The sequence below is a fragment of the Solenopsis invicta genome, chromosome 2 (assembly GCF_016802725.1).
Source record: "Solenopsis invicta isolate M01_SB chromosome 2, UNIL_Sinv_3.0, whole genome shotgun sequence".
In the NCBI taxonomy this organism is placed as follows: Eukaryota; Metazoa; Arthropoda; class Insecta; order Hymenoptera; family Formicidae; genus Solenopsis; species Solenopsis invicta.
In genome coordinates, this window is record NC_052665.1 from 7,186,053 (window position 1) to 7,198,163 (window position 12,111).

General features: G+C 36.2%; 1 protein-coding gene across 1 annotated transcript in view; it reads right to left on the reverse strand.

Moving 5' to 3' along the window:
* LOC105200794 (torso-like protein) overlaps positions 1–2,905 on the reverse strand; it is a 26,136-nt gene extending 23,231 nt beyond the window's left edge. The window contains exons 1-2 of the mRNA XM_011168516.3: positions 2,418–2,905; positions 2,134–2,308 (exon numbers count right to left, since the gene is read on the reverse strand). The gene's annotated coding sequence lies outside the window, so the exon portion shown is untranslated. The remainder of the gene's footprint in view (positions 1–2,133; positions 2,309–2,417) is intronic.
* Between the last annotated feature and the right edge of the window lie 9,206 nt (positions 2,906–12,111).

The following is a 12,111-nucleotide window of genomic DNA, read 5'->3' on the forward strand; positions in this document are numbered from 1 at the left end:
TTATGCACTCTTGATGTCATCATTGAGTGTTATGTATGAAGATAAAATAATCCATAAAAATGCATCACTATTTCATCTGAATGTCATATATTCAAAATAAAAATAAATAAGTTATATATAATTCGGTAATTACAAGGAACAAAATAGTTCTGCTAAAATATCTAAAAATTTAACTGGATAGAGATCCGAAAATAATTTCTGCTAGATCGTCAAAATAACTATGTAGGACGCTCAAGTTGGCTAGACTGGCAAAATTTCGTGCAACATTGCCCATCACGCTTGAACCTTCATAATTATTTTGATGGTCCAACGAAAGCATTTTCAAATCGGTACCCAGGTCAATTTTTAGATACTTTAGCAAAATCGTTCTTCGCGATGTGACGTCATTAACAAGTTTTACTACCAATAATTTCTATGTTACAACGTCCGGATGAGATGTATTTAATGAGATAAATTTAACAAGAGATAAATCTATTTCTTATTTCGCCGACTAAATTTATATGTGACACTTACTGTATGATAGTACAAACATGAGGACGGTCGTCATTTTAAATTGTAATTTACTGCATTGCGAAGTTGCTCAAACAAATTGCAATGCGCTCAATTTATCTTTATTAAATCCTCATTAATTCCGAAACGGAAAGTCATAACATAGCTGAGTGCTATCCTTCAAATATGATAATTTGCATTGTCATTATCTCGTAAACCTTTTTCCAATAATTATCCAAGTGGCATTTCTGCATTTTAATTTTTTTTAAATATGTAATATCAATTTCTATATTTCGTATTATAAATACATTTTAGAGAGGTCATCCGTTATGATTTTCATTAGATTTAGCTGATTTGCGATTGTGCATAATTACAAATATATATCCTATTCGTCGAGCAATGAAATAAACGAAGCGCACTGAATCGCGATTAGCACGACTAATCCGGATAGAATTTCGATCGATTCCACGGAATGGGAGCGTTCGGGGAACGATGTTAAATAACGGCTTGTTGGGCATTGTGCAATACTGGAAGGCAACGAGTTCACATATGCATACGTTTATATTTATTTTCGACGATAAGTTTTCTTCCTGAAAGGAGGCCTAGTTTACCATATCAGTTTGTAATTGACCGATCTCAGTCCTGTCTCTCAATCGCCGGCTACTAACGACCAAATTAGAAACCATTTCACGATATTAGCAAAACGTCATAAAAAACGTTTGTCCTTTCGTGTGTGCCTTTCGTGAATGTTTAACAATGCTATAAAAACCGATCACCCACTGATATAATTTTGGTTACACAAGTATGAGTAAAATACTCGAAACACTGTTGAAAAAGAAGCGAAAGTTCTTTATTATTTTGCATACAAAATCTGGAAGAAATTAAAATTAAGATAAAAATTTCTCTGATATGTTTTTAATTTTCTTCTGTTGCAATATTTGTTTCAATTAGCTACCTGAATATGATTTTAAAATTCGACATTACTGAAAGCCGAAGATGTGAGAGAAAACGAAAGCCGTGTGTTACACAAGATAAAAAATATTCTTGCGTACATAAGGATTGCTTATCGCTTGAGTATTTTTACATATATAGGTGTCTTATCACGTTAGCATCACTGACATAATTGATGATATCAGCATCAATATCTCATCATTGCGCAAAAAAAATATCAATTGTAATGATCAATTGTAATTTGTATTTTTAGTCGATTATCTCATTGGATATAATTCTCATTCGACACTTTGGACATAATAATTATCGCATAATTAAATTTGTGATCGATATTAACCTTGAAATGTTGCAATTTTGTTTTTGTTATTAAAACATTCATATCTTAAAATAACATTTGATAAAATTTTTTACGTTAAAATAGTGTGAGTTCAGTTATTCTAACACAAAATCTATCGATATAATCCTAGCGATAAAGTAGACCTAAAAAGATATACAAAAAATCTCAAGTATGCAGATGAATTTTCACTCAGAGTAGATGTAACCAGAGTTAATGTGAAAAAAACATGAGCAGCATTCCAGAATTAATGATAAAACCTATAAATTTGATTTAAATTAAAAGCGTGCGATTGCAATTTTGTAAATGCACTTTTTCATTTAAATTCTAATTATTCACCTTGTAAGGAATAATCTTACCTAAATACTTTAAGGTTTCCCCATCTTCATAACTTGAGCCTGTTTATCCGGAACAGCCGTCAAACATCATACGATGTAATTCGGACCATTAATGATCATCGTTACTGGCTCTTCAAACAGCAGGTCTACAAGGTTAAACGGCTCCTCCTCACGATTCGACGACACTCGCAAATATCTAAAGAAAGCGTCACCCAACTTCGAAGTCAGCCAATACACGCAACGCAATCTCGATCGTCCTGTATGATCGATTCTGGATCATCCGGCTACCATGTTACATTACTCACACACAGCCGATCACCGCGTACGATCGTACACCGATCGATCTATGCCGAAACGAAATCTGGTCGGCGATCTTTTGCGGCCGCATCCATCTCCTGGACCTGTCGGCTCTCGGTCGATCGATAACGAACCAGGCACCGTGTTTCCGTCCACGTCCTCGTTCTCGCGTCACCCGCCTCGACCCGTCCACGTACTCGTTCTCCCTCGCGGGGGATGCTGGGGGTTTGATCGCGGCGACACGCGGGATCGCGATTCGATCGATCGATCGTTAGGCAGATAACGAAACCGTGTCCGTCCTCGGCAGCTTTGTGCGGGCACGTGGTGCGCGCCTCGTCGAGGGGGTTTTCCCGGTCAACGAAGTGGGGGACACTCGACGATTCCGCCAACGCTAGGCGATCGATCGATCTCGAACGCGATCGACGCGGCTCTCTCCTCGTGCCGGGCCCCCGATCTGATCGTGGGCACCGAACGTCTACGACTGCGGCTGAAATCTCGAAACCACTCGCGGCGAGCGAGCGAACGAGCGAGCGAGAGGGCAGGCGAACGAGCGACCGCGAGAGAGCGCACGGCGTGTGCGACCACGACTTATTGCACGATGTTGAATATACGCGTGTCGTGTGCGTGTACGCCAAATGTGCATGCGTGTAATCGCATAGAAAGAGGAGGAGGAGAAGGGGTCTTTTGTTTCGTTGTAGGTGGTAGACCAGATAAGGACCTCGTTTCCTGCGATCCTCCGCAGACTGCCGGATGCCGACCGATCATCTTCCAAGATTTCGTTGATACAGACAATTTGTAACAATTTGCATTAAAATGCTGATATAACTACAGAATAGCCATAACGAGATACGTTGATGGATACCATTGTTTGAATATTTATTTAATTATCACTTTAATTATCACTTTTATTTTTTTTTTTTTTTTGGCTATGTCGTTCATCAAAGGGAATTTATAATATTATATTCATTAACACACCGTGCGAGCATATGTTAGAACATTCATAACGTCTTATTCCAATCTCTTTGTGCGTAGACCATTTCGGACGACCTTCACTGAGTAAGTAGGAGAGCGATGTCAATTATACCCCGGTACGTGCATGCTATAACGAAGGCGCCGTTCTTGGATCTGATTTACATGTCATTTTCCATTTTCGCTTAAATATAACTCGACTCTATCTGTTATCTTCATCTAGAAAGACTGCGCTTAAATGTGTATAAACGTCGACTTATACATCCATGAATGTGAAGCAGCGCGTACAATGAAATGGTATATACACATAATTTTCGCTTACAAGGAAGATGAAAAATATGCCATTCGTGATAAAATTGATAAGCAGAGCGTATAGACTAACCCGGAAAAATTCGTAGAAATTTTGGGAATAAAACAATTTTTTCTCGTTTTTCTCCTTCCCATACTTTTCCGCAGTTTTTTCTTTTGAGAAAATGTTACCTAAATCCTGTTTAATAATTATAGTTGAACTCTAATAATAACAGTCGCATTCTGTATTTTTAGAAAGAATTGATTTTTTTCTCAATTTTATTTTTTCGAAAAATTAAAAACACTGATATCCAGTGTTATACTAATTCATTGAGAGTTTTTTTTATTGACGTCTGAAATTTTATTAAATTTTAATTTATCTGTAGAAATATTTTTTAATAATTACTTAAATTTAAAAAAATTTTGTTATTAAAATTTTAACACATATATTATAAAATATAAAATTTATTTGACTCCAATTAATTTTATTATGTATATATATATATTTTTTTTAGACAAATATTCTTTTTCACATATTTTTAAATAAAAAGTATTTTTTAATAAAAACTATTTTTAGTACCGCACATATAAAAATATAAAACAAAACAATAATAATGCACAGAAGAAAAAAATACAAATTGTTCAAAAACATTATAAAGTTGTATTTTAAAATATTTTTATAGAATAACTGCATCTATATGTATTTAAATAAAAATGTTTTAACTGTTTAATACATGTAGCAATATTGTAATATAGTACATTGGCATTAGTACATGTACTGCAAATATTCCATAAATAAAATATCTGAATCATCAGGAGTTACATTTTTTTTTAAGTAGACATTGTGAAATTATTTGTGAAATACTATTAAAAGATTAAAGAAGCTGCAGAGTCTCTAAAAATGTTTTATTTTGTATTAATTTTATGCTTAAAAAATTGGTTACGTCACAAATGAAATATTAGCTGTAGAAATAGGAAAAAATAGATTCTCTCTCTCTCTCTCTCTCTCTCTCTCTCTTTCTCTCTTTCTTCTTAAAGAAGCAAAAAAATATAAAATTTCTCACGTATTACAGTAAGTGTAATTTTTCTACAATCATTTATCTAAAACTACTAACTATTACTGCTCTATCTAAAACTACTAAGGTTAGTAGAATTTATACTGCATTGGCAACACTGCTGATATCTCATTAATACAATTATTATTGTCTGAAAGAAAAGAACGCAATGAAACTCGGTTATTTTCCACGATCATATTTTCCTGAAAAATCAAGAACTCTAATACGGATTATCCGTTTCACTAACGCACGCGATTCAATAATCTGTAATCCTGAGCTAATTAACTCTTAACGCGGCATAAATTAATAGATAGCGCACGTATTGATAATCGTTTCGCTCGGATTCAGCCGCACGTTTCGCAAAAAGCTCGATAATGGTAAGCTCGAAAACGGCGATTTCATAATTTTTGGACTGATTCGCGCCATTTCATTATTCGCTAACTTCCTTCTTATGACGATAATGCCTCTTCCTGCCGTACCTTAACAATAAAGCTTAATTTGCGCCACCTCTAGCGTTCGCTTCCGTTCACACGTTCATTCGCCAGTAAATAGATTCAATTGTATTTTCTCCCTAACACCTTCGTCAATGCTTGCTTTTAGCGCGATCGGACGGAAGGGAATTTTGAAGTTTGTTTCGCCGAAGAGAGAAATGATTTTTATGACCATCTTCGCCGAGCGGGTATTTATTCCGGGTCCAGTTGTTACGTGAAGCGTTACATGATCGCAAGTACTGCCGGTGAAAGGCATTTAAATTTAGCCAGAGGGCCTTGCAGAACGCGCAATTGTGTCAATGTTTTATTTATGCCACAGGATGATCCGATCTTAAGGACGTTGTCGCTAAAGCACATTCGACCCGAATGCGTCTTACAAATTCAGTCCAAGTTCGTTTCACCTACTTGCGAATAACGGATAGAATAGATAATTACATTTGTAATTATATTGCGACGGTAAGCTAATCTAAGCAAGTCTTTTTAATATTACTACTTACAGGAAGCGCTATATATTAATATAAAAATTCAATTGAGCTCATCCAGGCGCAAACGAACCGGTTTTGATAAATAAACGAACGGAAATGTTGCGCCTTAAAACGAATCAACATTTTCTATCCCAGGAAAATATAAGTGACGAACAAGAAAGAAATTGGTATCTCCGGAGTTAATAATATAACGCTCGACTCTGTCCTTAATATAGCATGATCTTCAACTCAGATTGCGGTCGCCGTTATTTTCTGTCTTACACATAGTCTGAACCGCAAAAGCCGCGTTTACCACAGCGCGCTGTTCCTTGTTCCAGAGATCCTTACACCCGTCTTGCATCTCCGAGAGCGTCTCGTCGCGTAGACTGGCTGGATTACTAGCTCAAGACGTTCACTGACCATTCGCTGAGAGAAATGACCAGACAAGGGTGAAGGTCACCGCTAGTCACGAATATCAAGTTTCGAACGCGCACACGTTCTTGAACGTGCACCTGTACCTTACTCAAGATCTTGAGCAAGAAGTAAGATCTTGTAACAATGTGAAGAGAGTTCTCTCAACATTTTCCTATAAAATATTTTATATCATTAGAATTTTGTACTAAATTAAAATTGACTTTGGTCGAAGTGAATAATTTTATGAAAAGCTCATAATTATTCATTTATTTACTAATAATATTATAGAGAGAAAATTATAAGCGATTGAAAGACTTTTCGCACTTTTACTTTAGCACGTTTAGTTTTGCCGTGTTTTTGGAGTTAATCTACTTTAAATGATAATTTAAACAGGATTCAAGACAGAATTCTATTTATAATTTTGTATAATTGGTATATAGAAAACGTGAATTGTAAATGATATAAATTATTGTCCTTAACCTATTATCATATCTAACCACTGTCCTACTGTCTCTTACGTGTATTTCTTAATAATCTTCTCTCAACTACGTCAAAGAAAAAAACAATAGAATATTTTCTACATAATTTGAAATAAAATTATGCTTTGTATACTTAATACAACAATTTTTTCTCATAATTATATTCATAATTTGATATGTAAAATTATAAATAAAATTCTGTTGTACATTACGGATCATGTAAAATGGATTTTAGTTAGATACATATAAATGATAGAACTTAATTACATATTTAATTTTAGACAACTTTAATTTATCCAAATTTTTTAATTTACCTGTTAGTTGCAAAGATATTGTAAATCAAATGTTAAAAATGCGTCAAGATGAATTACGAACAATCAAATTTTAGTAGACATATTTAAATATATTTTAATACTAAATTATGATTGCCTTAATCTTTCGAATACCGTGTTTTACTCATAAGGATTCCACATTAAAATTGCAATAAACCACCACTTTCTTACACCGCACGAGATAAGTGCGCGTAAGATTTCGCAGCTGAGGCTGCTGCAAAACGATGCGGTAATTACCAGGTACAATGGCGAGAAAATGAGCGTGAAGGGATCGTATACAACGGGCTGGACGGAAAGAGCGCATTCTGCGTAAAATTCTTTTCTTTGCGGCGTATCGTTACATCCTAAACAACTTGAGAAGCGCACGGAACCGATAAAATTGTGTAATTGTATTCCTCGAGTAATAACTTTCGAGGACTTTGTTGCCTTCGCGGAAAACATTTTCAACATAATTAGTGACTATTACTGATTACTATTTAAGTATCTATTTCTCATGTTTTATAGTGAAAAAAATTATAGTAAAAAAGTTTAAAGCTTGAATGTTTAAGATAATCGCAGCAGATGTTATTAATATATTGCCTATAAATGAGTACAAAATAATTTATTGAGATAATATAAGATAATTGAATTAGTCAATTTAAATATTTAATTCGATTAATTAATTTAAATTAGATTAATTCTCGCGCGTTTAATACTCATAGAATTTAATAATTTAGATTAGGAAATTGCTAATTCTATAAGAATATCATGGTGTTCAACTAAGTGCACCAATTTACCAGATTATGGGAGAACTTGATGGAACCGGTTGTATAGGTAAGACTGTATGAGTACGCAGCCTTGAAAACGGATATTATCATAAATGTAGTATCTGACATTATATGCTGGTCTGCAGCTCCTTCGATATTCCTGTCGGCGTGCTGTTATTACAAACAGAAGCCATTTCGTAATAAATCGAAAGTCCGTGATCAATTAGGTGTTTCCGAGATACATAATGGTATCAACATCACGTCTAAACGGTATTCTTGGATAAAATATGATAGATATAAAAAATACTCGATTTCAAGGTAAACTATAGTATGTTATTATCATTGTGTTAATCCGTGGCTCCTTCCTTTTCTACAATGCTATTTAGAAATCTTGTATAGCACTTTATCAAAATTTATTTAACGTAATTTTAAATTATTTTGATATAATAAATTTATTTATTTCGATACAATAAATTTATTTATTTTAAGTGTTGAATAGAAAGATTTGTAACACTCGGAAATAAAAATAACAAAATTTTCTTCTTAAAAAATTTCAACAAAATATTTCAAAACTGTTAAAAAAGTATTAATTATGATGTGAGATTTCATCTATCGGCGACCATCTGTATCCAGCTGCATCAATTAAATTCTTCTGTGATCTTGTGCTACGTGCTCAGGCCTAGAGATCCTTGCTTTATCAGCGAGCGGTTAAGAGCTGGAAGACATACCGAGATCCTGCAGGTTTCATCTCGAGCAGTTATCTGCTGAGCGTACGTTCCTCTCCGCATGCACCACACGCGGTAAATATCAATATTCGTATTGACCACATTTGATATTTAAAATGTACTGTCGTTTATTCCAATGCCGATTATATCAACAAATATTTTGAAATAAATTTTTCTCTACTCCAAAATTTTTAATATTCATTTGCACGCGTATTCTAAAACATTACTAGAAAAGTACTAACGTAAATATTCTAAATAGTACTAAATTATATTAATTTACCGCACTAAACATGAAGTGCGAAATGCAGGAAGATCAATCTCTGAAATGCGACCATCCCCAAAATCGTACAACCGTGACCAACCCTCATGAATAAAAATTCGGTCTTCGCATAATAAAGAGATTCTCGCGGTACGGCCACTTGAGTTCGACAAGGAGGGTTCACGGTGTACCCAACGAGAAACGAGAAAGTCATCCATATAAAACATGTATACGCAGAACGATCGACTCTATACGCTCATCATAACGCAACGCGTCAACACGCAGGCATAGGCGTCTACACGAACTCTTTTCGTAACATTATTACGGAGAAAATCTCAAGTTAAGTAAAAATTGAATCATCTAGCATTTTACTCAAAATATACGTTGACAGAAGTTATACGTAATTCGATAAAGTTTTCTGAAATTAATAACATAGAAATAAATAAAGTATTCCGCTCTTAAACGCTAATACGTATTCATCCTTGCAAACGCTTTACTGTTGCTAAGAATATGTTTTGTATTTGCAAAAAATTAAAAAAAATTCTGCCTCGACCTTTGCGTTTATACTTATAAATAAACAATAATTATGTTGAACCATTAAAAAGTTTATATTGAATGTTTAAACTGATTGCTAGACTGTTAAAATTTTTTGCGCCAGTATCATCACGTTTGAACCTTCCACATAATTATTTTGATAGCCCAACATAAAATTATTTTCTGATCTGTATCTAGCGAAATTTTTAAATGCTACACTAAAATTGTTTTTTCCGTGTAGAGCCGCGGATGTAACGTTGCAATGCGTTTAATATAATCTTGCCCCCCGTTGCGAACGCCCATGCACGATCGGAGGTCTCATCCCCCGGAAATACGGAGAAAGAAAACGAAGGCGGAACAGCGCGCTGTTACGCATCCAGCTGGCCGTGTCGAATCTCCTTGGCTGCCGAGGGCCACGATGGAGAACCGTTTCAACCCCCTCGCTTTTATCGCGGCGCAGTCCATCATCATCGTCGACGACTTGTCAACCTCATTATGCTCACCGCGTCCCTGGTGATCGTTATTAGCCGGCGCAAGTGCGGGACCCCGCGATGTAAACTGGAGGCGACGTAACGCAATTCACCCCGTGCACGCATGACGTGATGGGGGGTGTTTGCACAGGAGAAGAAGGGCTACTGCCGCCGTGTGACGGTGACGGCACGGCGGCGACGGCGGCGGCGGCAGCGGCATCGGGCCGGAGCATGACGCAGCGTGACTCGTTTACTCACCACGGCTGCACAATGCACTCGTCAGTGGCGTAACCGACTTGCATTGCGTTATGCTGCGGTACGGTGAGAGTGTAGGCGTACCGCGTTGCGTTAGGTCGCCAGAGGAGAGCTTAGCAGTAGCAACTTCTGAAAACTACGATGATATCAGGCGGAGAAAACGATTCCGGTGTGCAACTTATATTGCCTTATTCGTTGCAGTTTTCTGCATTCATATCGAAAAACAAAATCTGCTACTTTTCTTGAACTCTTTTCACTATTTACAGCACAAAATACAAAGTATAAAAATATATATAATAAAAATATAAAAGTATCTAAAATATACGTAAAAAAAAGAATATAAAATTTGCAGTAGTACCGAAAGCGCGGAAATAACGATAAGAATTTCTTTCGTTGAAAAATGAAATACAGGAGTAGTTGGTGACACAACAACAGGGAGGATTTCTTCTCGCGGGAGAAATATTGCGTAGGATTTACCGACTCTGGAGACGGCATTAACGAATATTCGTAAATCGCGTGCGATGATAGGCGCTTATAGTTTTTTGCGGGGCCATGAGGAGAGAGCATCAACGCGGGCTTTGCTGCTCCCACGATACTGATTGATTACGCGACGACCGCCCGGCAGCCTCTCTCGCATCGTCGACGGCGGCGGCGTGGCGGCCGCTCGTTTTGTGTGCGCTGGTGAAAGGGAAGCCGATGCCTTTTGATACGGACGATGTTGGCCACTTGTACGAACTCATCGCTGCCTTTGATTCCGCTCCTCACAGCAATGCTATGCGCCGACGTGCAAGATGGAAGAGTTCCGTACTGAGGATGCCAAAATTTTGGGGTCTGCGCGGCTAATATTAACACCCGAGTGCTGATTTATTTAACGCTTTATTCGAAAAACGTTTGCATTATCTAATTAAAAAGAGAAGTGTTTTATTTTAAAATATTACAAATTTATATTTTTGTTTCCGTTTTTTAAACACTTAAAAATGTTTCAATTTTAGAACGGTGTTTAAATTTAAAACACTAAAACGTTTCAAATTATTAGAGAATTTAAGTAATAAATGTTTCTGTATTTTACATCTAAACATCATTCACAATAAAATATTTTCAAATATTAAAAACAGAGACAGAAACACAGCATTTCAATATTTTAAAATTAAACACTTCTTTTTAAACATGTTGAATTTTTTACGCAAGTAGAAAAATGTTTATATTTATTTATAAAAACTTCTTTTCTCTCGCGAAAAAAAATAGACGGCAACATTTTCTCCGCGGAAACTTTCGTACATTTACATATTGATATGAGAGGAAAAAGGCGGAAAGGGGGAAAGAGAAGAATAGATGAAAAATAGACTTAAAAATATACTGCGTCAACAAATATAAATTCTGGTTTATTCAGTTTGTTTGGTGAGACAGAAACATACGTTCCATACATTTCGTATTTGAGGGGCAGAATCCGGATGATGAGATACCGCGCCGAATTTCCCTACAAGATTACAATTGGCAGAATCAATTCTTTGTGACGCCTCTCGCCATTCTGCGCGGGTCCGTTACGCGATTACAATTAGTTGCAGACCCCCCTATTCCCTGATTACATCGGTACGAAGCATGGGGACAATCGGGACGTTGTTAGCATCGGCGTGCATAAGCTACTTTGACCACAAGAACAAACTTTGTTACTTTCCGCAAAATTTCGGGAAACGTTATACACTATTACTGAGAATTTTGTATTTCGTCTAATCAACAATCAGCAATAAATGATATCAGAATAGCAATTGTAATAATTATCGTTGTAAAAGAAAAAAGAAAAATCAAATTATATCTCGATATACCTACATCGTTGATTTCTACTTATTGTTAGATATGCCATATGAATCTCCACTTTTGATAAAGAATCGTTAAATTTTGATAATGATGCAGCATGTAATAAATTGCAGCGTTATGATCCGGTCCGAAGATGCCACTTTCCATTATGACTGAAATACTCACGTGCTCGTTCGGCGAATAGCCCACTCATTCGTCGGAAGAGTGCGAGAAAAGCATTGATGAAAAAGCCGGGAAGAATTGTCGTCTCGAGAGCGCGTAATTCTGTGCGGAGATCACGAGACCGTCGGACAATGTCGTCCTACCGGGAGGTAATGCTGTTTCCCTCTCATTCATGGGGATCTTCTCGAAAGCGCGGAGACGATTCATTCTGACTGTGCAATTTTCGCATTTTCGATCGAAATTC